Source organism: Lithobates pipiens, unplaced genomic scaffold, assembly GCF_037356315.1.
Source record: "Lithobates pipiens isolate NorthernLeopardFrog02 unplaced genomic scaffold, aLitPip1_a1.2 Scaffold_8, whole genome shotgun sequence".
Taxonomy (NCBI): Eukaryota; Metazoa; Chordata; class Amphibia; order Anura; family Ranidae; genus Lithobates; species Lithobates pipiens.
The window spans coordinates 383,404,369-383,431,982 of NW_027507903.1; the positions used below are offsets into that span (position 1 = coordinate 383,404,369).

General features: G+C 47.1%; 1 non-coding gene and 4 pseudogenes across 1 annotated transcript; 3 read left to right on the forward strand and 2 right to left on the reverse strand.

Annotated features, from left to right (window-relative positions):
- Nucleotides 1-1,969: 1,969 nt before the first annotated feature.
- Nucleotides 1,970-2,088, reverse strand: LOC143965548 (5S ribosomal RNA). The gene has a single exon (XR_013271615.1). It is a non-coding gene; the product is annotated as a 5S ribosomal RNA (ribosomal RNA).
- Nucleotides 2,089-2,196: 108 nt separating this feature from the next.
- LOC143965491 (5S ribosomal RNA) lies at nucleotides 2,197-2,315 on the reverse strand (annotated as a pseudogene).
- Nucleotides 2,316-11,802: 9,487 nt separating this feature from the next.
- On the forward strand, nucleotides 11,803-11,921 carry LOC143965492 (5S ribosomal RNA; annotated as a pseudogene).
- A 103-nt stretch (nucleotides 11,922-12,024) lies between these two features.
- On the forward strand, nucleotides 12,025-12,143 carry LOC143965538 (5S ribosomal RNA; annotated as a pseudogene).
- A 2,904-nt stretch (nucleotides 12,144-15,047) lies between these two features.
- On the forward strand, nucleotides 15,048-15,166 carry LOC143965011 (5S ribosomal RNA; annotated as a pseudogene).
- Nucleotides 15,167-27,614: the final 12,448 nt, after the last annotated feature.

Consider the following 27,614-nt stretch of genomic DNA (forward strand, 5'->3'; position numbering starts at 1 on the left):
TTATTGTACGTCCTCTTTCCCATCCCCTAGCACATCCACTTGTCGGAGCTTAGAAGAGACAGGACTCTACAAGCAACATTCGGTGGATTCTCCCTTGATCCGAGGAATTCAGAAGTATTTGGAGACATCGGGATCAAAGGAATTCATCAGACGGCAGGTAAAAATGTCAAGCGTTACACACTGCAAAGTTAGTTAAAGCGGAGCTCCACCCTAAAGTGGGCATTTAATCACTTCAGCGCCAGACCATTTGGCTGGCCAAAGACCAGAGCACTTTTTGCGATTCGGCACTGCGTCGCTTTAACCACTTGCCGACCATTGCACTCTGATGTACGTCCCTACTTTGGGGACGAACAGAGGCGTCTTTAGGGGGTGGCCGTAGTCTGGGACCAATAGCCCAGAGTCTTGAGTCTCGGTCCAGAATGCAGGGAACAGGGGCAGACTGAGCCATGGTTGGCTCCGGCTCCAGCTTTAGCTCTGCTCCACTTCCACCCGACTTTACTCTTGGTCACTGATTGCTATAGCTGCCTGGCGGCTAGCAACCATTAACGTCACTGCCCACTGTGCCCACACTGCCCAACATTCAAAGCAGAGGAGGATTGCACTTCCTCCTCCTCCGCGCTATTGCTCATGGGGCCTGGCCTACGACTTCTGGTCTGGATTGTCCCGCAGCTGTTATGGTAGTGTGGAGTGTAGAGCCCAGGAGGGAGAGAAAGGGATGACGCCACCACCCTGAGCAGCATTCGCAGCGGCTCCCTTAGCCTACACTCCTCCAATCTTAGTCCTCTCCCAGCTCGCTGTCCTGGAGCAGGAAGAAGGCAGAAATGACAATGCGGAGGCCGCACCACATCAATACCCACTTGGGCGAGCGGCACTCCTCTTCTCCTCTGGCTGCCTTGCACACCAGCAGCACGGATAAGCTGCTGCTGTAGTACCTGAACACATGAAGTCTATCTCCTCCTGGTCAGGTAGGTCAATCAAGTTTGTATGTCAGGTACCAGGTCAGTGTGTGTCAGGTAGGTCAGTGTATGTGAGTGTGTGTCGTGTAGGTCAGTGTATGTATGCCAGGTAGGTCAGTGTAGGTCAGAGTGTGTCACGTACGTCAGTGTGGGTCAGGTAGGTCAGTGTATGTATGTTGGGTAGGTCAGTGTGGGTCACATAGGTCAGTGTGGGTCACGTAGGTCAGTGTATGTATGTCAGCTAGGTCAGTGTATGTATGTCGGGTAGGTCAGCGTGTGTCGGGTAGGTCAGTGTGGGTCACGTAGGTCATCCTTTTTTCCCACAAATAGAGCTTTATTTTGAAGGTATTTGATTGCCTCTGCAATTTTTTATTTTTTTTGCGATATAAACGGAAAAATCAAAAATATTGAAAGAAATTTATATTTTCTGCTTTTTTTATAAGAAAAATCCAATAAACTCAATTTTATTCATACTTTTAGGTCAAAATTTATTCAGCCACATGTCTTTGGTAATGTTAATAAGCGTATATTTATTGGTTTGCGCAAATGTTATAGTGTCTGAAAACGATGGTACATTTTCTGGAATTTACGCCGGTGCTAATATGGCATAGTTGACTTCTTTTTTTCCCTTGTTTCCCAAGGTGACCATCTTGGTGTTTGTCAAGAGGGTTGAGGGTGCCAAAAGTGAGTGCCTATAGCAACATCACCCTGAAAGCATCTGATACTAAGCAGGGACGGGCCTGGTTAGTACCTAGATGGGAGACCGCCTGGGAATACCCTCTTGAGAAATGCCAAGATGGTCACCTTGGGGAACCACAAAAAAAGGCGGTCTCCCATCCAGGTACTAAGCAGGCCCATCTCTGCTTAGCCTTCAAGACCAGATGAGATCGGGTGCTTTCAGAGTGGAATGGCCATAGGCAATCTCTTCTGGCACCCAAAACCCTCTTGAGAAATGCCAAGAAGGTCATCTTGGGAAACCAGAAATAAAAAACAGGTCAACTCCAAAAAAAAAAAGCCTACAGCACCTGGTATTCCCAGGCAGTCTCCCATCCAGGTACTAACCAGGCCCGACCCTGCTTAACATCCGAGATCAGATGAGATCAGGCGCATTCAGGGTGATGTAGCCGTAGGCCATCTTGCTGGCCACTCTAAATCCTCTTGACAAACGGCAAGATGGTCACCTCTGCAAACAAGCAAAAAAATAAAACAGGTCGTCAACGCCAACAACATATTAAAAAAAAGCCTACAGCACCTGGTATTCTCAGGGGGTCTCCCATCCAGGTTCTAACCAGGCCCGACCCTGCTAAGCTTCCGACATCAGATGAGATTGGTTGCTTTCAGGGAGATATGTCTGTATTCAATCGCTTTGGGCACTCTCAACCCTCATAAAAAACGCAAAGATGGTCACTTTAGTAAACAAGGAAAAATAACAAGTCAACACCCAAAAAAAAAAAAAAAAAAAAGTCTATGCCACCTGGTATTCCCAGGCAGTCTCCCATCCAGGTACTAACCAGGCCTGACCCTGCTTATCCTCCGAGATTAGACAAGATTGGTTGCTTTCAAGGTGATGTGGCCATAGGAAATTTCATTGGGCGCCCTCAACTGTCTTGACAAACGCCAAGATAATGCTACTGCCTTCCTCTAGCTGAGTATCATCATCAGAGCCTAAAAAACACTGGGCATCCTCCTGAAGCATGTACCCAACACTGTGCTCAAAGAGTTCAGGGGACTCCTCAGGAGGACGTGGTGGGTCTAGGGAAGGAGTCACTGATGATGACATTAAGACGAGGGAAGAGGAATGCGTTGGCAGCTGCTTTGCTAGTACCCTGAGCCTAGGTGAGAGAGGATGAGGAGGATGAAGAGGGCTTGGTCATCCACTCTACCAAGTCTTCAGTATGATGCGGCTCAACACGTCCAGCTGCCAAAAATAAGGACAAGCGTGTCCCATGGCCACGTGCTAATGACGATGCACCGAGTCCACGACCAGCACTGTTGTCTCTAGACACAGAGCCTGCTTGCCCTCTTTTATCGGCTCGCACCTGTTTGCCTCTCCTTGTTGGCCTTCCAGACATGGTAATGGCCTGAAGGGAGATGGGAAAACCAGAAATTGGGTAGTGTATATTGTGCTGGAGGCACACAACACCCACTAACTCCTGCAGATGTCTTTATTATAGAACAACAGGAATTAAAGGGTAGATACCGGTGTATACTGTGCTGTGCTGGAGGCACACAACACCAACTGTCAGGAATCCGTCCGTTCTGTGCGACCGGGTCTCCGTTCTGTGCGACCGTGCCGTGGGTCGTCATGGGCACGCGCGTCTTCAGACGCGCGTGGGTGCACGCCGTTCGTATGTGTGCGCGGCACACGCACGCACGTGTGCGCGTTAGTGCGATTGGCGCCAGTGGCCCTTTTTAAAGGTACAGCTGCAGAGGTTCTGTGCTGTTCGTCTGCAGCTAGTACCTGAAGCAATCTGTTATTCTGCCTGAAACCTACCTGATACCTGACCCGGCTCCGTTTGACTCTGCTGACCTCTCCTGCTCCGACCCCGGCTTGTTTGACCCTTCTTGGACTGATACCTGTTGCCGAACCCCTGCTTGTTATCTGATTCTTCTGCTGGCTCCTGCTTGCTGCTGTGTCTGCTGCTCTCCCACCCAGAGATCCATCCGGGCCTGCCTCTGCCTCTCCAGACCCGTGCACCACCCGTCCTGGTTCCACGGCCTGTTTGCCAATCTCCATCGGCTGCCTTCCTGCTATAGAGAGCTCCTGCACCTGAAGATCTTCACCTTCCTAGCACCTGCTGCTGCATCTGGCCAGACACTCCTACCCCGCTGTGCTCCTGTCCCTCTGTTCCCACTTCAGAGAGACTTGAACCAGAGTCGTAAGAGAGGTCTCCTTCCACCAAGTCAGACTCACCATCCGAAAACCTAACAGTACGAACAGCCATGACTGAGTCTGCGGAAGGGGCCTCCGCCATGAAGGAGATCTGCTCGCACCTTGCGGCCCTCACCCAGGCCGTGAAGTCCCTTCAGGATGGTTACACCAGGTTGGAGGAGCGTGTTCAGCATCTGTCTACTCCCGGCTCATCAGTCACCGCACCTCAGCCTCCTCCTGTTCAGCCAGCCACCCATTCGGCCATTATGATGCTTCCACCTGAACCTAGGGTTCCCATTCCTGAGAGGTTTGCAGGGGACCGCTCTAAATTCCGGGCCTTTCGCAACGCCTGCCAGTTATATTTTGCTCTACAGCCTAGGACCTTCTCTCTGGAGGCAACTAAAGTGGGTTTCGTTATCTCCCTTCTGCAAGGAGAACCCCAGTCTTGGGCCCATCACCTTCTGGAAAATAACAATCCCCTTACCCAGACAGACTCTCTCTACCTTCTTCGAAGGGATGGCTCAACTCTACGATGATCCCCAGCGGTCTGCCACCGCAGAATCTGCATTAACTGCGCTCCAGCAGGGCCGTAGGACGGCTGAGGACTATGTCTCGGACTTTAGACGCTGGAGCGCAGATACCCAGTGGAACGAGTCGGCCCTAAGACATCAATTCCGCATGGGCCTGTCTGAGGGTCTTAAGGATGAATTGGCCCTTGTTGGTATCCCCGACTCTTTGGAAGACTTAATTGCCTTGGCCATTCGGATTGATCGGAGACTTCGTGAGCGTAGGGCCGAACGCTCCTCCCAAACCCAAAGACCAGCCTGGATGACCGCCAGAACCCCTTCTTCAGCACCTTTCTTCACTCCCCCCCCTCAAGGGGGGCCTGCCAGTGTTGCTCAAGCTACTGAGGAACCCAGGCAGCTCGGACTACTCCGGCCTACCCTGTCACCTGAAGAGCGAGCCCGCCGTCGGCAGATGAACTTGTGCCTGTATTGTGGCGGTTCCGGACATTACGTGACCAACTGCCCTGTTAAGACACGTAAGTGCCTCTCTTCTGTGTCTCACAGTTCCGTAACCCTGCCTTCCAACACTTTCCATGTTGCCCTTCTGCTCTCATTTCAGCTGCAGGAAAGAACGATTCCCGTCAACGCTATCCTTGACTCCGGGGCCTGCTGTTGTTTCATTGACGCTGCCTTTCGTCAACTTACACTCCATTCCTCTTCGAAAAAAGTCTCATGAACTTTCCATCTTCCTGGCCGATGGTTCACAAATTAAATCCAGCCGAGTCACCCAGGAGACCCTTCCACTACCAACTACCACCTCCTGCCAACATATGGAACTATTAACACTTGACGTCATCTCATCACCACTTTTCCCTGTGATCCTAGGTATACCATGGCTGCAGGCACATAATCCCTCCGTTGACTGGTCTTCCGGGGAGGTGAGGTTCCTCTCCCCATACTGCCAGGATCACTGCCTTCCTGGGGTTCCTGTACAGCCCAGAACGCTCCTCTGTCTGGACCCAGACCTGGACTTGTGTCAATCAGTTCCCGAGCCTTACCACGAGTTTCTGGACGTTTTCAGTAAACAGGGGGCTGATTCCCTTCCCCCGCATCGTCCTTACGATTGCCCCATTGAGCTCCTTCCTGGGGCAGAGATCCCGTTCGGGCGTGTCTTCCCTTTGTCCGAGAAGGAGCAAGAGGCCCTGAAGGTCTATATCTCCGAGAACCTCAAGAAGGGGTTCATCCGCCACTCCACATCTCCTGCCGGTGCCGGAATATTTTTCGTTACAAAAAAGGATCAGACCCTTTCGACCTTTTGTAGATTACCGAGAGCTAAACAGAATCACGATTAAAAATCGTTATCCCCTACCTCTGATTCCGGAACTCTTTCAAAAACTGAGGTCGGCTACTGTTTTCACCAAGTTGGACTTGAGGGGAGCCTATAATCTGATCCGTATACGAGCGGGTGACGAGTGGAAGACTGCGTTTCGAACTCGTTTTGGGCACTACGAGTACCTAGTGATGCCTTTCGGGCTTTGCAACGCCCCAGCCACCTTCCAGCATCTGATTAATGATGTTTTCCGGGACCTTCTGGACATTTTCGTCATCGTATATTTAGACGACATCCTGATTTTCTCCGGGTCCCTGGAACAGCATCGTGGGCACGTCGGCAGAGTACTGCTTCGGCTCCTGCAACACGGACTTTACGCTAAGGCCGAAAAATGCAAATTTGAGCAGCAGAATATCCAATTCCTCGGCCTTGAAATCTCCCCAGCAGGCATCAAGATGGACCCGCAAAAGGTTTCTGCCGTTCTCGAATGGCCAGCCCCCACCGATAAAAAGGGGATCCAAGGCTTTGTGGGCTTCGCCAATTTTTATTGAAAGTTTATTAAGGGGTTCTCGGCCATTATCTCTCCCATCACCCAGCTCACTAAACAAAATATACGTTTTCATTGGGGTCCTGAAGCACAGGCGGCCTTCAAGAAACTCAAGGACTTATTCACCTCTGCTCCCATTCTCAGCCACCCGGATCCGTCTAGACCCTATATTCTGGAGGTAGATGCCTCTGAGGTAGCAGTAGGGGCGGTGGTCTCCCAGCGTCTAGGTAAAGATGACCTGATGCACCCCGTGGGGTTCTTTTCCCGAAAACTCTCTCCGGCAGAGAGGAACTATGATGTGGGGGACCGAGAATTACTTGCCTTCAAGTCTGCTTTGGAGGAGTGGAGATACTTACTGGAGGGGGCGGTACACCCCGTACTCATCTACACGGATCAGAAGAACCTCGAGTACCTCCGTACCGCTAAACGTCTGAAACCTCGGCAGGCCCGCTGGGCCCTCTTCTTCTCTCGGTTCTGCTTTCACATTACCTATCGCCCTGGGTCAAGAAATGTGAAGCCGGATGTGCTTTCCCGCATGTTTGATAGCTCCAAGGACATCGCACCTCCAGATACCATCCTTCCTGCTAACACCTTTTTACTCGTTCAGCCAGACCTATTGTCCCAGTTGAAGAGAGCTTCCCTCATATCCTCCTGTCCCCCAGGAATTTCATTAGCATCCAGAGAAGGGCTGCTTTGGAAGGACAACCTGATCTTCGTTCCTGAAGACGTCCGAATAAGGATCTTGGGTCTCCTCCATGATCATCCTCTCGCAGGGCACTTTGGTGTCTGCAAAACTTTGGAGCTTGTACAGCGCTCCTTCTGGTGGCCAGGCATGAGGGAATTCTGCAAGCAATATGTGAATTCTTGCCCCGTTTGTAGTCGGAATAAGGTCCCCAGAAACCGGGCCTGGGGTCTGCTTAAACCACTTCCCGCACCTGACCGCCCCTGGCGGATGATTACTATGGATTTTATTGTGGAACTCCCTCCTTCTGAGAACTGTACAGCCATCTTTGTGGTTTGTGACCGCTTGTCTAAGATGGCCCATTTCCTACCCTTGAAGGGAACCCCCTCTGCATCTGAGACGGCCCACATCTTCATCAAGGAGATAATCAGGCTTCACGGGGTACCCACCAATATCGTATCCGATAGGGGGGTCCAGTTCACCTCCCTTTTTGGAGAGCCCTATGTGAGGCTTTGAAAATAGAATTGGCCTTGTCCTCCGCCTACCACCCGCAGACCAATGGGCAAACGGAACGTACCAACCAAACCCTCAAGCAATACATTAGATGCTTTTCATCCTTTGTTCAGGACGATTGGGTTTCCCTTTTACCTCTGGCAGAATTTGCCTACAACAATGCCAGCCATGCTACCACAGGGCAATCCCCGTTTTTTGCTAATTATGGTTTTAACCTGTCCTTTCTTCCTGATATCCTTGCAAAGTCCCATGTTCCAGCGGTACAGGACACAGTAGCTTTTCTTCAGCGGAATAACCGGACCCTACAGGAGGCCATAGCTAAGGCTCAGGCTGACAGCAAGAGGAGCTTCGATCGAGGAAGAAGGGGAGAATTAATTCTTCAAGTCGGGGATCAGGTATGGCTTTCTTCTTCTAACTTGAAATTAGCTTGCCCCTCTAAGAAGTTGGCACCCAAATTTCTGGGTCCATTTCCAGTTAAGAGGAGAATTAACGAGGTGTCATATGAACTGTCCTTACCTGATTCCATGAAAATACACCCAGTCTTCCATGTAGCTCTGCTTAAGCCTGCTGTACCTGATCCCTTCCCCGGTAGAGGAACAAGACCACCTGACCCTGTGCTGATTGATGGCAGTGAGGAATACGAAGTAGAGGCCATTTTGAACTTCAGAAGACGACGAGGACAAGGTCAGTTTTGGATTAAGTGGAAGGGCTATGGCCCGGAGAATAATTCATGGGAACCTGCTGCTAATCTACATGCTGATAGATTAATTCAGGCCTTTTTTACTGCACACCCGGAAAAAAGAGTCGCTAGGGGCACCCGGAGGTTGCCCCTTGTGGGGGGGCAATGTCAGGAATCCGTCCGTTCTGTGCGTCCGGGTCTCCGTTTGCGCACGCGCGTTCGTGCCGCGGGTCGTCGTGGGCACGCGCGTCTTCAGACGCGCGCGGGTGCACGCCGTTCGTATGTGCGCGCGGCACACGCACGCACGTGTGCGCGTTAGCTGATAGCTCAATTACAGAAGAGCAATATAGCTATATAGGTGGATAATGGTGTATACTGCACTCAGGGCACACAGACAACACCCAGAAACTCCTGCAGATGGCTTATAGCTCAATTACAGAAGAGCAATATAGCTATATAGGTGGATAATGGACGTTGTATACTGCGTTGAAGGTACACAGAGAACACCCACTAACTCCTGCAGACGCTGGCGGCCTTATATAGTGTGGGGCATGTACTACACAGCCTGAGCTATGATTGGCCACAGGGAATCATGGCTGTCCTCATTGCCGGCGCTGTAATTGGCCAAGCATGTGGGGTCACAGTGCATGCTTGGCCAATCATGAGCCAGCAATGCACTGCGATGGCGCAGAGTTCTGGCTTCCCGAACGGGCGATGAGCCGGTGTTCGAGTCGAACATGTGTTCGTCTCAAACACCAAGCTCATCCCTAATGTACATATGTTGACATTGACAGATCTTTCTAGCTACAGGGACCTGTAGTCAGGATGTACACATTATGTATATGGTTTCTGTTTGTGAAAGAAAATATATAAATCATCTTTTTTTGATACCACATATTTATTTGTACAAAGCCCTTTTCCAGGTGTATTGCCTTTTTCCCCTTCCCATTTTTGCTTATGGGATGCCCTTGCTCCTGGGTGCAGGACCAATTTTTGTTTTTCTAGACGATGGGGACACGGCTACTTTTAAGAGGGAGGTGAGTATAGCACCCTCTAGTGTGAGAGTAGAAAAAAAGCATATTTCTGCTCAGGAATAACCTGAATCATTAAATTGGGTCTGGGTTACTAGAGGCCAGGACTGGATGACTCCTCTTGGCAGCTCTCTGGTGCCTCCCCATGGTGTCTAGAAGGTTGAAGAATCTTCTAGAACTAGAAGGTAGGGGTTAGGAAGGGCTGACATGAATGTTTATGGGGTCCCCAGAAGTGGGTTGGCAAAGGACTGAGACAATCCCATAAATAGACATGGACCATACCAGCAGGGGAGTTGGGTGGAAGATGGAGAAGCAGTGCTGAGGAGAGGTTGTTGGTGGCCCTTGAGGAAACCCCTGCCGGCAAGGGGTGGTAGCTCAGGCCAGGGGCTCAGGAAAGCTGGCTTGGAAGGATCCTGACTCAGAAGGCAGTGAAAGAATCCATGCCGGAGAGGCAAAGGGAAGGAGCAAGGAGAGACAGTGAGTAGATCAGCGCGGTGCAGGAACGGACAAGGTGAGAGCCTGCCATCTGCAGCAGGCCTCCCTGGAAGACCGCATAGTGCAAAGTCTTCATCTATCCTTGCCCTTGGACGGTGATGGTGAACATTGGCACCCCAGATGTTTTGGAACTAAATTTCCAGTGATGCTCATGCAGTGTAGTTGAGCATCATGGGAAATGTAGTTCCAAAAATCTAGGGTGCCAAGGTTTCCCTTGTTTCCCAAGGTGACCATCTTGGCATTTGTCAAGAGGGCTGAGGCTGCCCAAGAAGATTGCACATGACCCTGAAAGCGCCTCATCTCAAAGGCTAGGCAGGGTCGGGCCTGGTTAGTACCTGGGTGGGAGACCGCCTGGGAATACCCAGTGCCACAGGCTTCTTCTTTCTTTTTTTTTGGCGTTGACTTGTTTTTTTCTCTTGTTTCCCAAGGTGACCATCTTGGCTTTTGTCAAGAGGGTTGAGGGTGCCCAAATAGATTGCCTATGGCCACATCACCCTGAAAGCAACCGATCTCGTCTGATCTCCAAGCCTAAGCAGGGTCGGGCCTGGTTAGTACCTGGATGGGATGCCGTAGACTTCTTTTTTTTTTGGGCATTGACCTGTTTTTTTTCCCTTTTTTCCAAAGGTGACCATCTTGGCGTTTGTCAAGAGGGTTGCCAAAGTGATTGCCTATTTCCACATCACCCTGAAAGCGTCTAATCTCGGAGGCTAAGCAGGGTTGGGTCTGTTTACTACCTGAATGGGAGACTGCCTGGGAATACCAGGTGCCGTAGGTTTCCCAAGGTGACCATCTTGGAGTTTATCAAGAGGGTTGAGGATGGCCAAAAAGATTGCCTACGGCCACATCACCCTGAAAGCGCCCAATCTCAGAGGCTAAGTAGGGTCGTGCCTCGTTAGTACCTGGATGGGAGAACGCCTGGGAATACCAAGTGCCGTGGGCTTCTATTTTTTTTTTTTTTTTTGGCGTTGACTTGTTTTTTTCCCTTGTATCCCAAGGTGACCATCTTGGCATTTGTCAAGAGGGTTGAGGGTGCCCAAAGAGATTGCCTACAGCCACATTTCCTTGAAAGCGCCCAATGTCATCTGATCTTGGAGACTAAGCAGGGTCGGACATGCTTTGTACCTGGATGGGAGACTGCCTGGGAATACCCAGTGCTACAGGCTTCTTTTTTTTTTTCTTTTTTTTTTCTTTTTTTTTGGCGTTGACTTGTTTTTTCCCTTGTATCCCAAGGTGACCATCTTGGCATTTGTCAAGAGGGTTGAGCGTGCGCAAAGAGATTGCCTACAGCCACATCACCCTGAAAGCGACAAATCTCATCTTATCTCGGAGGCTAAGCAGCGTCGGGCCTGATTCATACCTGGATGGGAGACCGCCTGGGATTACCAGGTGCCGTAATTTTTTTTTTGGCGTTGACTTTTTTCCTCCTTGTTTCCCAAGGTGAGGATCTTGGTGTTTGTCAAGAGAGTTGAGGGTGCCCAAAGAATTTGTCTACGGCCACATCATCCTGAAAGCGCCCCAACTCGTCGCATCTCTGAGGCTAAGCAGGGGCGGGCCTGGTTAGTACTGGGAAAACCAGGTGCTGTAGGTTTCTTTATTTTTGGCGTTGGCTTGTTTTTTTCCCTTGATTCTCAAGGTGACCATCTTGGCGTTTGTCAAAGAGGGTTGAGGATGCCCAAGAGATTGCTTACGGGCCATATCACCATGAAAGCGCCCAATCTCATCTGATCTCAGAGGCTACGCAGGGTCGGGCCTAGTGACCATCTTTGCATTTGTCAAGAGGGATGAGGGTGCCCAAAGAGATTGCCTATGGGTAGGGTCGGGCCTGGTAAGTACCTGGATGGGAGACCGCCTGGGAATGCAAAGTGCTGTAGGTTTCCTTTTTTTTTTTTTTTTGGGGGCGTTGACTTATTTTTTCCCTTGTTTCCCAAGGTGAATCTTGGTGTTTGTCAAGGGGATTGAGGATGTCCAAAAAGATTCGCTACGGCCACATCACCTTGAAAGAGCCCCATCTTGTCTCACCTCGGGGGCTAAGCAGGGGCTAAGCCTGGTTAATACCTGGATGGCAGACCACCTGGGAATACCAGGCCCCTGGGCTTCTTTTCTTTTTTTGCATTTACTTGTTTTTTTCCCTTGTTTGCCAAGGTGACTATCTTGGCGTTTGTCAAGATGGTTCAGGGCGTCCAAAGAAATTGCCTATGGCCACATCACCCTGAAAGCGACCAATCTCGTCTAATCTCGGAGGCTAAGCAGGGTCAGGCCTGGATAGTGCCTGGATGGGAGACTGCCTGGGAATACCAGGTGGCATAGGCTTCTTTTTTTCTTTTTTTTTTTTTGCCGTTGACTTATTTTCCCTTGTTTACCAAGGTGACCATCTTGGCGTTTTTCAAGAGTGTTTAGGGTCCCCAAAGCGATTGCCTAAGGCCACATCTCCCTGAAAGCAACTGATCTCGTCTGATCTCGGAGGCTTTGCAGGGTCGGGCCTGGTTAGAACCTGGGTGGGAGACCCCCTGGGAATACCTAGTGCCGTAGGTTTCTTTTTTTTGTTTTTTTTTGGCGTTGACTTGTTTTTTGTCCTTTGTTTCCCAAGGTGACCATCTTGGTGTTTGTCAAGAGGGTTGAGGGTGCCGAAAGAGATTTCCTACGGCCACATCACCCTGAAAGTGCTCGATCTTGTCTGATCTCCGAGGCTGAGCAGCGTCTGATCTGGTTAGTAACAAAAGGGAGACCTCCTGGGCAGTGGCGGCTGGTGAAGTTTTAGGATGGGGGGGCGCAAGACCACACCCCCTCAGATTTGCCCCCCCACTTATCACAAGCCACACCCCTTATTGAATCAACATCATATACCAGGCTGCACATTATACACTGGGCTCTACTAAAGCAGATGAATCATGCCAATCTTGTGTATAACCACATCAGGCACCTTTTCTGCAACCTGTAAATGGCACATATTTGCATTCTGCAACCTGTAAATCACACATATCTGCCTTCTGCAACCTGTAAATCAAACATATCTGCCTTCTGCAACCTGTAAATGATACATATCTGCATTCTGCAACCTGTAAATTGAACATATCTGCAATCTGTAAATCGCACATAACTGCGTTCTGCAACCTGTAAATTGCCCATATCTGCATTCTGCAACATGTAAATCACACATATCTGCATTCTGTAAATTGCACATATCTACAACCTGTAAATTGCACATATTTACAACATGCAAATCGCACCTATCTACAACCTGTAAATTGCACATATCTAAAACCTGTAAATAGCACATATCTACAACCTGTAAATTGCCCATATCTGCATTCTGCAACATGTAAATCACACATATCTGCATTCTGTAAATCGCACATATCTGCATTCTGTAAATTGCACATATCTGCATTCTCTAAATCGCATTCTGTAAATCGCACATATCTTCAACCTGTAAATCGCACATATCTGCATTCTGCAACCTGTAAATTGACCAAATCTGCATTCTGCAACATGTAAATCGCACATATCTGCATTCATTAAATCGCACATATCTACAACCTGTAAATTGCACATATTTACAAGATGCAAATCGCACATATCTACAACCTGTAAGTTGCACATATCTACAACCTATAAATAGCACATATCTACAACTTGTAAATAGCACATATCTGCATTCTGTAAATCACATTCTGTAAATCGCACATATCTGCAGCCTGTTAATAGCACATATCTACAACCTGTAAATCACACATATCTGCATTCTGCAACCTGTAAATCACACATATCTGCCTTCTGCAACCTGTAAATCACACATATCTGCATTCTGTAAATCACACATAACTGCATTCTGCAACCTGTAAATTGAAAATATCTGCATTCTATAAATCGCACATAACTGCATTCTGCAACCTGTAAATTGCACATATCTGCATTCTGCAACCTATAAATTGCCCATATCTGCATTCTGCAACATGTAAATCGCACATATCTGCATTCAGTAAATCGCATTCGGTAAATCGCATTCGGTAAATCGCACATATCTGCATTCTGTAAATCACACATCTGCATTCTGTAAATCGCACATCTGCATTCTGTAAATCGCATTCTGTAAATCGCACATATCTGCAACCTGTAAATAGCACATATCTACAACCTTTAAATAGCACATATCTACAACCTGTAAATAGCCCATATCTGCATTCTGCAACATGTGAATCGCACATATCTACATTCTGTAAATCGCATTCTGTAAATCGCATATCTGCATTCTGTAAATTGCACATATCTTCAACCTGTAAATTGCACATATCTACAACATGCAAATCGCACATATCTACAACCTGTAAATTGCACATATCTACAACCTATAAATCGCACAAATCTACAACCTGCAAATCGCATATATCTACAACCTGTGAATAGCACATATCTGCATTGTGTATATTGCATTCTGTAAATTGCACATATCTACAACCTGTAAATCGCACATATCTACAACCTGTAAATTGCACATATCTACAACCTGTAAATCTTGTTTGGGGGGGGAGTATGCTGCCGACCACCGATAATAACCCTTTTTTTTAAATCTTGTTTGGGGGGGTATGCTGCCTAACACCGATAATAAGTTATTATCTGTGGTCGGCAGCATACCCCCCAACAAGATTTAAAAAAAAAAAAAAAAAAAAGGTTATTATCGGTGGTCGGCAGCATTAACCCCCCCACCCCGCTAAACAAGATTTTAAAAATAAGGGTTATTATTGGTGGTTGGCAGCATACCCCCCCTAGACAAGATTTAAAAAAAGGGTTATTATTAATAACCGTTGTTTTTTTATAGCTTCTTGGGGGGGGGGGTGTATGCTGCCGGCCACCGATAATAACACTTTTTCTTTAAATCTTGTTTAGCAGGGGGGTGAATGGGGTTGGGGTATGCTGCCGAGTGCGACCACCATAGTCACCCTGTGGATGTGGAGGGGGTACCGGCGGCGGCTCTGAATAAATAATAAAGAATTAGTAGGCTGCCATGCGGCAGCCCCTTACCTGATCCTCTCAGAGAAGTGCTGTGCCAACGTCACTTCCTTGAGTGATGTCGGAAGCACCGCCCACCGCTCACTCAAAAAGTGCAAGTCTGTTTTTATTTATTTGAGTGTTGACTTGTTATTTTCCCTTGTTTACCAAGGTTAACATCTTGGCGTATTTCAAGAGGGTTGCGAGTGCCCAAAGTGATTGAATACGGCCACATCTCCCTGAAAGCAACCAATCTCATATGATCTCGGAGGCTTAGCAGGGTCAGGCCTGGTTAGAGCCTGGATGGAAGACCCCTTGGGAATACCAGGTGCCGTAGGCTTTTTTTTTTAACATGTTGTTGGCGTCGACGACTTGTTTTATTTTTCTGCTTATTTGCCGAGCTGACCATCTTGGTGTTTGTCAAGAGGGTTGAGAGTGGCCAGCAAAATCGCATACGGCCACATCACCAGGAATGTGCCTGATCTCATCTGATCTTGGATGCTAACCAGGGTCGGGCCTGGTTAGTACCTTGATGGGAGACTACTTGGGAATACCAGGTGCCGTATGCTTTTTTTAAATATGTTGTTGGCATCGACGACCTGTTTTTTTTTCTGCTTGTTAGCCGAGGTGACCAAGAGAGAGGGTTAAGAGTGGCCATCAAGATTACCTACGGCCACATCACCGTGAATGCGCCCGATCTCATGTTATCTAGGATGCTAAGCAGGGTCAGGACTGGTTAGAAACTGGATGGGAGACCGCCTGGGAATACCAGGTGCCTGTAAGGGCTTACCTAGATTGGAGTCCATGTTGCAGAGATGTAGGCTCACCCTTGCAAATAAACACAGCCCACAGTAACAAACAGATAAGCTACCTGGGCTGTGAATCTGTGCACGGGGGCTTGACAGGAATTTGCCAAAGGATTGTCCAGGTAAAGCCGTAGTCAGGGATTCCAGAAGACAGAATAAACGATATACAAGCCAGGGTCGGTAGCCGGGGTCAGTCTTGGAACTCAGGAACTCAGGAACTCAGGAACCTTTGGCAACAAGAGACAATGAACTGACAAAGCCCTCAGAGTGAGGCAGTGTTTTATACCCAGCTGATTAGGTAACCTGCCACAGCTGATCCAAGAGTGACAGGTACAAACAGAATTGCCCACAGTACTTATGCAAAACTAGACATGGCTGGAAAGCAGGCAGAATAGAACTGAGGTGTGGCTCAGAGGCAAGGCAACGGGAACAACCACTGGCAGCCATGAGTTCAATACCACCCAGAGCCACCCGAGGCGTGACTACACCTGGCCGTCCAAAATACACGGTAGGGACCGTGACAGTTCCCTCCCCTTAGGAATGCCCTCAGAGCATGGAACATCCTATTTCTTTTGGGCTTTCTTAGTTTTAGAAGTTCCAGTTGGGTAGGCTTTCGTCGCTCGCAAGGCTCTTTCGAAAATCTTCAGGTCCTGCTTACGGACTATGGTGCCATTTGAGGCATACGTACAGTCAGGAGATAGCGGGATCACCGGCACAGGAACTTCAAGCGGGGTCACCGGCACAGGAACTTCAAGCGGGGTCACCGGCACAGGAACTTCAAGCGGGGTCACCGGCACAGGAACTTCAAGCGGGGACACCGGCACAGGAACTTCAAGCGGGGACACCGGCACAGGAACTTCAAGCGGGGACACCGGCACAGGAACTTCAAGCGGGGACACCGGCACAGGAACTTCAACTGGGGAAACAGGCACCGACACTTCGAGCTGGATAGCAGGCAGAGATTCAGGGACAGCAGGAAGGATCCTAGAAGTACCCACTTGGAGAACCTTAGACCGAGGTGGGCGAATTGGACAGAGAGATATAAGATGCCCTCTCCCCCCACAGTAAAAACAAAGACCACAGTCTCTCCTCCGCTCTCTTTCACCTTGGGATAGCTTGAGCCGGATGGCCCCTATCTCCATGGGTTCTACGTCTCCCAGGGAAGGTGTGCGTGTGACCTTAGGAGCGTCTAGGCTTTGTGGGGTAAGGACTTCAGCTTCATGACTTGGAACATACTGTGATGGCATGGAGTCGTATCTGTACCGGGTACTTCTGTCCTTGGATTCCCGCAGGCCACGTGAGCAAAGAGTAGACTTGGGAACTCTGGTCTTAGAAACACGAATGTAAGAATCCAGAGCAAACATGAATGCCTCCCAGCTATCCAAGACTGGACTCCTTTCCTGTAAAAGCTGATGAGCCCATGTTTTGCATTGTCCAGTGAGCAGGTTGATGGAAGCACGAATCTTAATAAAGTCAGTGGCATAGGTCCTAGGCTTAAGGGCAAACAACAGCTCACAATCCATCTTAAAACAAAAGAAGGATGCACGATTACCATCAAACTTCTCAGGCATCAAAACAAACGGTTCTGGACATGCAGGTTCCAGGGTTGGGTGTACTGTGCCTCTAAACAAACGGACTTCTTGCTGCAGCTCAGCAATGGTCTGGCCCAAGCTGGAGATTTGTAGAGCAAGGGAGGTGAGCATCCTGTACATCTCTGCGGACTCCCTGTTGGTCAGTTCATTATGTAAGGGCTTACCTAGATTGGAGTCCATGTTGCAGAGATGTAGGCTCACCCTTGCAAATAAACACAGCCCACAGTAACAAACAGATAAGCTACCTGGGCTGTGAATCTGTGCACGGGGGCTTGACAGGAATTTGCCAAAGGATTGTCCAGGTAAAGCCGTAGTCAGGGATTCCAGAAGACAGAATAAACGATATACAAGCCAGGGTCGGTAGCCGGGGTCAGTCTTGGAACTCAGGAACTCAGGAACTCAGGGACCTTTGGCAACAAGAGACAATGAACTGACAAAGCCCTCAGAGTGAGGCAGTGTTTTATACCCAGCTGATTAGGTAACCTGCCACAGCTGATCCAAGAGTGACAGGTACAAACAGAATTGCCCACAGTACTTATGCAAAACTAGACATGGCTGGAAAGCAGGCAGAATAGAACTGAGGTGTGGCTCAGAGGCAAGGCAACGGGAACAACCACTGGCAGCCATGAGTTCAATACCACCCAGAGCCACCCGAGGCGTGACTACCCCTGGCCGTCCAAAATACACGGTAGGGACCGTGACAGTGCCGTAGTCTTTTTTTTAATATGTTGTTGGCGTCGACGACCTGTTTTATTTTTCTGCTTGTTTGCATAGGTGACCATCTTGGCATTTGTCAAGAGGTTTGAGAGTGGCCAGCAAGATCGCCTATGGCCATGTCACTCTGAATGTCCCTAGACCTAAGTGCAGCGTTTGATACAGTAGATCACAATATTCTACTCGTCCGACTCACAGAAGTAGCCGGAGTCCAAGACATAGATCTCCAATGGTTCGCGTCCTTGGAGCAACGGGGGGGGGGGGGGCGTCTGCGGGGGTCTGCGGCAGTCTGCCCGGAAGTGGGTGCAAATACCTGGATTATCCAGGTAACTGCACCCCCTCCCCCCTGAAAGGTGCCGATTGTGGCACCGGAGGGGGGGAGAGATCAGATTAGCGGAAATTCCCCTTTAGGGTGAAGAACCGCTTTAAGGCTCCTCATTTTCAGACATCAGTGTAAAAAGGGCTTAGCCAATCATTGGTAGTATATAAAAAAAGAAAAGGTCCTATTGGTTGTCCGCAATTCCAAACCTCTATAAATTCTACAGACACAGCCATTTCAAGCAGAACTCCTGATCCTGAGATCGCTTGCAAAATTGGATTGCCATTTTGCAGATTGCCTCTTTTAAAAATCTTTGATTTTTATCCTTTTAATATTCACATTTGCATAGATTTATCTTGTCTTTGTCTATTCCTTTTTATAGTTATAGATATTGTGTAGTTTATTATTACTGTTTATTATTGCCAGATACTGTGTACTGCATTAAAGTGGTTGTCCGGCCAAAATTAGACTTTTTAAATAAAAATAACCTATCATACACAAGCTTAATGCATTCTAGTAAAGTTAGTCTGTAAACAAAGGTCCGTTTTGCTAGGTTATTACAGCATTTTGTAACTTTATAAACTTTCAGCAGACCGTGGCCATCTTAGGTTTGGGCATCTGAAGCCATACTGTATTTCTTCCTGGATCTCAGCCTTGCAAATCTCGCACATGCTCAGTGCTACACAAGCAGTGAAATAGGTTTCAGGTCAGGTTTCCATAGCAACGGCAGTGTCAGAGGAAGTTACCGCCCCTTAGCTATGCAAACCTCTCCTCCCCTCCTCCCCCCAGGAACCAGGAAATATACTGCATTTATAACAACAAAAAACAAGCAACAAAAGGAAGGAAGCTTATAAATATACAAATTGTAAATGAAGTGCAGATATATCTAGATAACAAGAGATATATAGCTTGTTATATATGTATCTTATGTGTGTGTATGTATATATTTATATAGATATATCTATATCGCTTGTTATTTATGTATCTTGTTATGTATAGATATATACATACACATAACAAGATACATATATAACAAGAGATATAGATATATCTATATAGATATATACATACACACACATATCTCTTGTTATATATGTATCTCGTGTGTGTGTGTGTGTGTGTGTGTATATATATATATATATATATATATATATATATATATATGTATCTCGTTATGTGTGTGTGTGTGTGTGTGTGTGTATCTACACCCGGCGGCTGCTTTTTTCTGTACAGCTTTTCATTTAAAATAAATAAATAATAATCTCAGCAACAAAATTCATTTACTTGTAGGTACTTGTACTTCTGGCTGTTACTGGTGGCAGTTACTGCTGGTCGGCTCTGGTACTGGCGTCCAAATCGCGGGTTCCCATGCATTAGTGTGGCAGAAAACAGAAGCATGAGACTGCTGTAGAGAGCAGAGAGAATGTTTCCTGTCACAGGCGGTAGTACATTTGGTATCACTCCGCCTGTGAAGGAGCTGGCGCTATACAGGAAGCATCGGCTCTGCTTCCTCTAGCGACAGCTCCGTTCTTTGCACTGATGCTCGGAGATGGCGGGTCAGGAACCCGCGATCTGGGCATGCTGACCCGCCATCTCAGTGCAAGACATGGCGGGCCACATCAGAGGGCCAGCAGTTGGGCACACCTCGATTAGGTCATTGAGCTTATGTGTAAAAAAATAAAAATTATACATATATATTAACCACTTCAGCCCCAGACCATTTTGCTGGTCAAAGACCAGACGACTTTTTAGGATTCGGCACTGCGTCGCTTTAAATGACAATTGTGCGGTCGTGCGACGTGGCTCCCAAACAAAATTGACATCCTTTTTTTCCCACAAATCGAGCTTTCTTTTGGTGGTATTTGATCACCCCAGCGGTTTTTATTTTTTGCGCTATAAACAAAAATAGAGCGACAATTTTGAAAAAAGATGCATTTTTTACTTTTTGTTATAATAAATATCCCTCAAAATTAGGGGTGCACCGAATGGGTTTTTTGGTGCCAAAACCGATACCGAAAATGAACAATACACTAGGCCGAAAACCGAAACCGATACCGAAACAGCACCGATACCGAAACATATTTTTTTTTTAAATATTTTTGTACAGGAGATGGTCAGAGACAGAGGGCATGGTACAGGAGATGGTCAGAGACAGAGGGCGTGGTACAGGAGATGGTCAGAAACTGCACACATGATAAAAGAGATCTATGCAGCCTCACCAGTGCCCGTCAGATGCAGCCAACCAGTGTCCCCCTATTATTGCAGCCAGAGTGTCCCCTCATTATTGCAGCTAGCCTGTGAAGGGAAGAGAGGAGAGCTACCTCTGCCGCCTGTTTGATCACAGCACCGGGAACAATAGCTGTGTGTTCCCGGCCACACGCCGTCACATACAGCCCCTCCCCCTTGTCCGGGCACTTTGATAGACAGATCAAATCCTGCGGGTGATCTGTCTATCAAAGTGCCCGGACAAGGGGAAGGGGCTGTATGCGACGGTGTGTGGCCGGGAACATACAGCTATTGAAATGAAAGCTGTGATGTTCCCGTTGCTTTGATCAATGGGGTAGGCAATATTGATGGCAGTAAATATTGTATTGCCTTTAACCCTCTTGACAAATGCCAAGATGGTCACCTCGGCAAACAAGCAGAAAAAAAAAAACAGGTCGTCGACGCCAACAACATATTAAAAAAAAGCCTACGGCACCTGGTATTCCCAAGTAGTCTCCCATCAAGGTAATAACCAGGCCCGACACTGGTTAGCATCCGAGATAAGACGAGATAAGACACATTCCGGGTGATGTGGCCGTAGGCGATTTTGCTGGCCACTCTCAACCCTCTTGACAAACACCAAGATGGTCAGCTCGGCAAACAAGCAGAAAAATAAAACAAGTCGTCGACGCCAACATGTTAAAAAAAAGCCTACGGCACCTGGTATTCCCAGGGGGTCTTCCATCCAGGCTCTAACCAGGCCCGACCCTGCTAAGCCTCCGAGATCAGATGAGATTGGTTGCTTTTAGGGAGATGTGGCCGTATTCAATCGCTTTGGGCACTTGCAACCCTCTTGAAAAATGCCAAGATGTTAACAGGGCGGCACAGTGGTGTAGTGGATTAGCACTCTCACCTAGCAGTAAAAAAGGTCACTGGTTCAAATCCCAACCATGACACTACCTGCCTGGAGTTTGCATGTTCTCCCTGTGCCTGCATGGGTTTCCTCCGGGTACTCCAGTTTCCTCCCACACTCCAAAGACATGCAGGTAGGTTAATTGGCTTCTGTCTAAAATTGGCCCTAGTATACAACTGGGGATCTTGGATTGTGGCTCCTTGAGGGTAGGGACCAATGTGAGTGTGCAATGTAAAGGGATAGGGACAATTGTAGACACTCACTCAGGTTGAACTGGATGGACTGATGTCTTTATTCAACCTTACTAACTATGTAACTATGTAACCTTGGTAAACAAGTTTTTGGTTCTAAAGCCTAAAAACCATGGTTTACCTTAATACATTCCCTGCACTAAGGTACACATGTTTTGGTAGCAGTTGCCCCCTCACTCTATAATTACCAGAGTCCCCACTCGACCAGCTCTGTGTCAGTCGGTAGCAGCTCCCCCTTCCCTCTCGCAGGATTTGCTAAAGCAAAAGCCAATGGCTTCTGCCGTCAGTCTAAACCTATGTGGAGCAAGCATGAGGCAGGGCCAAGCCACGCTGTGTCTGTGGATGTAGGCAGTGCAGCATCAGTTTGCGATTAGGGGTGTGAAGAGAAAAAAAGGGCAGAGAGGAGCACTGACAAAAGAGGAGGGTAAGGGCCACTCTATGCAATTTCATCTCATAGAGCAGGTAAGTATACAATTTAATACACGTTAAGACTTTGCAATAATCAAGAGATTTTTTTCCCTTAGTTTCATACTTACCCAGGTGGATGCAGCATCAAACCAATGCTGCAGCTGTCCCCCACCATCTCTGCACTGATAACTGAGCCACTGGCTAGGCTCTCACAGATCTGAGAGGAGAGCTGCTGACAGTCATTCAGCATTTCTTCTCTGCTCCTCCAATAATCACCGTTTTCTCCCATTGGGACAGCTTCCCCTGCTGGGAGAAGACTATGGCCATGGAAGGAGGGATTCCTGAATCAACACTGTCTGTGCTGCTGATGGTAGAATCAAGCATCTTTCCTGCAACCCATGGTTGCAGGAAATAAATTCACTTGGTGTATGGCTGGCCTAAGTCCCAGCAAGAGAAATTGAGTTCTAGTTGCGCCCATTTATTTTCCGCCTTTGTTTTTTTTTTTTTTTTAAAGAACAATGAGAATCAAGGCTTTAAACATTTAAAAAGCCAAACCCACAAGTCTGTCTCATCCATGTTGTTGCTTGGGTCATATTATGGCTTGTGAAAAAGGTTGCTCCTGAAACAAAAACAAAAATAAGCACCTTTGCCTGATGATCAGTAATGCCGCGTACACACGATCAAACAATCGGGTGGAAAAGCCCGGCAAACTCAAGTCCGCCGGACAATCCCGCCGTGTGTAGCCTCCGGCATACTTTTTTGACCCGAAAGTACGGCGGACTTAGAAAGTAGTTTTGCACTCCAATCTTCCTGCCGAACTTGAATTTCGGTGGACAATCCGGCCGTGTGTATGCCACTTTTGAAATGAACAGACTTTTCCCACCCGGAGAAAAGTCCGCTCATTTCGAGCGGGTCTCCAGGTAGGCAGGCCCCCCTCCGAGCCGCTCCAGGCCGTGTGCCCTCAACATGGGGGGTGCCTTGGGGAAGGGGGGGCCACCCCAAAGCACCTTGTCCCCATGTTGATGAGGACAAGGGCCTCTTCCCGACAACCCTGGCCGTTGGTTGTCGGGGTCTGCGGGCGGAGGGCTTATCGGAATCCGGGAATCCTATGTGAATGAGTATGGGGTACAATGTACCCCTACCCATTCACCTGTAAAATAAAGTACACAAAAAACACAACACACAAGATAAAATAGTTTATTGCACATCTCTGAGGGGTCTTCCGTCTTCGGGGGTCTTCTCGCCGGACTCCTCCGCTATCTTCTTGTAGCTCTTTTACTAGCAGAGGAGCCCGGCTTTCTTCCTCGCCGCCGCCCTCTTCTTCCGACTTCGGGGGTCTTGTCCCCCTCTTCGGTTCTTCTGCCGGGCCACCGCGCCTTCTTCTAACTCTTTTACAGGCGGTGGCCCAGTCTTTGGGGTGGGGGGGCCGCACGGCCCCCCCTTCCCCAAGGCACCCCCCATGTTAAGGGCACGCGGCTCGGAGGGGGGGCGCTCGCGCGTCCCCCCTTTCCTGGCCGGCCGGGTAGCGTGCTCGGACAAGGGTCTGATGTGGACCTGGGGGGACCCCCACGACGATTTTTTTCGGTGTTGGGGTTCCCCTTTAAGTCCATACCAGGTGGTGGGGCCAGCGACGTCTCCTTTGCGGGCCCCGCTTACCTGGAGACCCGCTCGAAATGAGCTGACTTTCCTCCGCGTGTGTCGGCAAGTCCGTTCATTTCAAAAGTAGGGCGGATAGTACGGCGGACTTAGTACGCCGTATTAGTCGGCAAAAAAAGTGCCGTGTGTGGGCAAGTAGCCCGTTTGGAAAGTCCGACGGACAGTTTGGCGGGAAGTCCGCCAGACTAAGTCCGTCGGATAGACGGCTACATGTGTACGCGGCATAAACTCAAGTCACATCAATGGCTGTATAGAACTTACGCAGATATCCACTGTTAATTGTTAACTTGTTAAGGTTCCTTTTCTTGTGACACCGATACACAGCTCCGAGTGATGCAGTAAGGGGAATACAATGAGAGCTTTTTATAAATGCAGGTTAATTCACAAAGCAAAAAGACAAATGAGGGAGACAGAAAGAGAGGAAGAGTAAAAATGATGAGTAGGCAGGGTAAGATGTAAAGAAAAGACTTGGTAGGACAGAAATGAGCAAGGTTGATGGAGGAGAAAAAAAATGGAATGTTTGGAGGATAGATGAAGAGCAGTTTAGGAGCAGGGGAAAAATGACTTACCCTAGAGGTCATCCGGCTACCGGTACCATAGAGGCAGGCGTCAGCTGGGTTCTTATGTATTAAACCAAGCAACATCTGCCCCTTCCCCCCTGAAGGAGCGATTCGTGACCCCATAGTCGTATTTCAGCTCCGTGCCAACTGGAAGATCTTCTATGGCCACAAACAGAAGAACGGGGGTGGTGCCATCGCTCCGGTAATTCAGCCTTGGCTTCAGGTTCGGGTGCTTTTTGGAATGATTAATCTTCCTCCCAAAAGTTGTTGGTAGGGAGGGATGACAGGGGCACGGGACATTCTTGCCATCAATGCACAGCTTCCGATTGTTCCTCTTGTCCTCAAAAAAGAAGAGGTAGCCCATCTCACCTGCCAAATAAATGAAATAATAAGTGCCATGCTGCTAATAAAAAGGCAAAAATAAATAAAGGTATGTCTCAATCAGCAAAATAAGTAACTAGAAATGGACACATGTATATCAAAATATCTTTATACCCATAAAACATGCTGTTGAATAAATGAAATAACTTGAACCCCCTCAAGTGGTACACTGACTGGGTTTATTTGACCCCCTGAAAGTGATTGCAATAGAGCACTTTTTTAGAAAAGACAAAAACACAACAGATTATACTTATCTGCTCTGTGTAAAGTTTTTGCACAGAGCAGACCCAATCCTCCTTTTGTGGCCGCTTGCTATGGAGGCACATCCTCCAAGCCGCTGCTCTATTACTGGCTGTGATTGACAGCAGGGGGAGAAGTGTAGTGTGCAGAATCAATGGTATCAGATTAACACGTGTGATCGCTTGATAGTCATGTTTTGCCAACCTCACCATCTTACCTTCTGCCATGGCACTCATAAGCTCCTCTCCTCTTTCACACGGAATTAATGGTCCATGGTAGTCACAGACCACCTCACCTTTCTTGAATGGTAAGGTCGTGAAGACCGTCTCCCCAGTGTTTCCAACACGGTCTTTTATAATGGCAAGCCCCTTTCAGTCTTGCAAGGCGATGTGACTTTCTAGGTCCATTTCTTCTTTAGCCTTCCCCCTGTCCATGTTGGGTTTCCAGCTTTCAAGGATGTCTTCCATCTTTGGTTGGTTTGTTGTCCATCCCTGCGTTTGACAAAAAGAGGTTACCTGCTCTTCTGTGGGGGTATTCCTCTTGAAACGTCCTGAAAGCAGAAGACCATATATTACAATATAAGGCAAGAATAGAATATGCTTAAAAGCAGAGTTCCAGACATTTTTTTTATTCAGCATCTACAAACACTTTCGTTAGGTGAGATATTAAGCGCCAGTGATTTTTGGACATTAACTTTAAGGCCTGAGATAAGCGAAAATTCCTGTAATACAATTATAAGGTTTGGGGCAGAAGTTTGTGGTGAGGATAAAAATAGCAGGATGTCATCCGCAAATAAGCATATTTTATGATGGCATCCACCTAAATCTATACCTGTGATTGTAGGTTCCATTCTTATTCTTTCTGCTAGTGGTTCAATTAGCAATGCAAATAATAATGGAGAGAGTGGACAACCTTGACGTGTCCCTCTCTGTATATTAAATTCATCTGATTTGTACCCTGCATATTTAATGTAGGCTTTGGGATTTTGATATAATGCGGAAATCCATTGTAAAAAGTGTGGACCAAAGCCCCATTTATTAAGGGTGAATTGCATGTAGGACCATGATACAGTGTCGAATGCTTTCTTAATATCTAAGGAAAGAAAGCAGGTTGGGATTCGACGTGCCTTAGCGGCATGTGACAGAAGTGCTGCACGTCTGATATTATCGCCAGCCTGTCGGATAGGTATGAAGCCTACTTGGTCATGATGTATGAGGCTACCAATAATCTTATTTAATCTATTGGCTAAAATTTTTGCCAGAATTTTTATGTCTAGATTTAATAAAGAAATAGGACGATAGTTTGACCATATCGTTTCATCCGTATGTGGCTTGGGTATCATGCAAATAATTGCAGACAGCGATTCCCTCCTGAAGGAATGACCCTCCAATAGGGAATTAAAGGTATTCATCAAAACCGGTGATAGAATATTTGCATAAGTTTTGTAGTAGAGAGCAGAAAATCCATCAGGACCAGGCCTTTTGTTTAATTTCAGGTTCTTGATAACTTCAAGCACCTCTTCAATAGACACAGATTCTTCCATCATTTCTAATTGTGTTTTAGATAAAGTTGGGAGGGATATAGGAGAGAAGAAATCATTTGCTTTGGATAGATCTAGCTCATTATCGGATGAGTACAAATCTTTTAATTGTGATTTCAATTTATTTAAGATTTTCAGTGGATTATTTGTGTATACATCTCTGGAGGTCTTAAGACGAATAGGTTTGGTTGAGGTATGGCAGGATTTTAGAACCTTGGCTAAAAGTGTGTTTGGTTTGTTTGCATTCATATAGAAGTTATGTTGTGATCTTTTAATGGTTTTGTCTGCACATTCAGTAAGGAATAAATCAAATTCCAATTTGGCTTTATCTAATTCTGCTTTGGAAGAAGGATTGGGGTTTCGCTGAAATGCCATATGGCATGAATTAAAATTTGTTTCTAAGGTGCGACAAAGGGTTTTTCGTTCTCTATTGAATATATTGGCTTGTTGTAAACATATGCCACGAATGACAGGTTTGTGTGCTTCCCATATAGTGGCCTGGGAAACATCAGGTGTAGAATTATTTAATAGGTAATCCTTAAGTGCAAGTCCAATATTGTTTTTATATATTGGGTTTTTGATTAAAAAATCTCTCAATAGCCACGTTGAATCTTTTGCTCTTGGAACTAACGAAGACATAGTATTGAATATTGCACTGTGATCCGACCAAGGGAAGGGGATTATTTTTGAAGTTAGGATTTCTGGCACCATACCTGTGGATATAAATATATGGTCGATTCTTGAGAGTGAACGATGTGGGTGTGAGTAATGTGTAAATTGTCTCATGGTAGGATTCAATTCACGCCAGGAGTCTACCAGGTTGTATTTCGTGATGAGTTTTGAGAAAGAATGTTTATCATTTCTTTGGAGCTGTGGAATTGGTGATTTATCTAGGAATGGAGGTAGTCAATGATATGTAATAGATGGGAGAAAAAGGCGTTAGGCTGTTTATTAGGGGCGTAATATAATACAATGGTGATTGCGGTATCCAGTAAATTACCTTTAAGCATCAAATATCGGCCTTCAGGATCTTTGATTTCTTTCAATAGTGAAAATGGGGTGTTTCGATGGAATGCTATAAGCACACCACGTTGTTTTGTGGAGGCGGAGGCTGTAAAAACTTGTGGATAAGATTTACTAAAGAATTTGGGGGTGGATTGTGTAGTAAAATGGGTCTCTTGCAGACATACAATATGTGCTTTTTTAGATATAAAGGTACGAAAGGCTTTAGTTCGTTTTTGCGGAATGTTGAATCCCTGAACATTCAGGGAATGTATGTTCAGTGGAGCCATATTTTTGGAGGAGATATAGATATGATAATGTATGAATAAGGAAAATGAGAAGAAATTTTTGCCACTGGAGTGTAAGAGGAAGGGGAGGAAAGAGGGTAAAAATAAAAAAATTTAAGAAATAAAATATGACAAATATATAT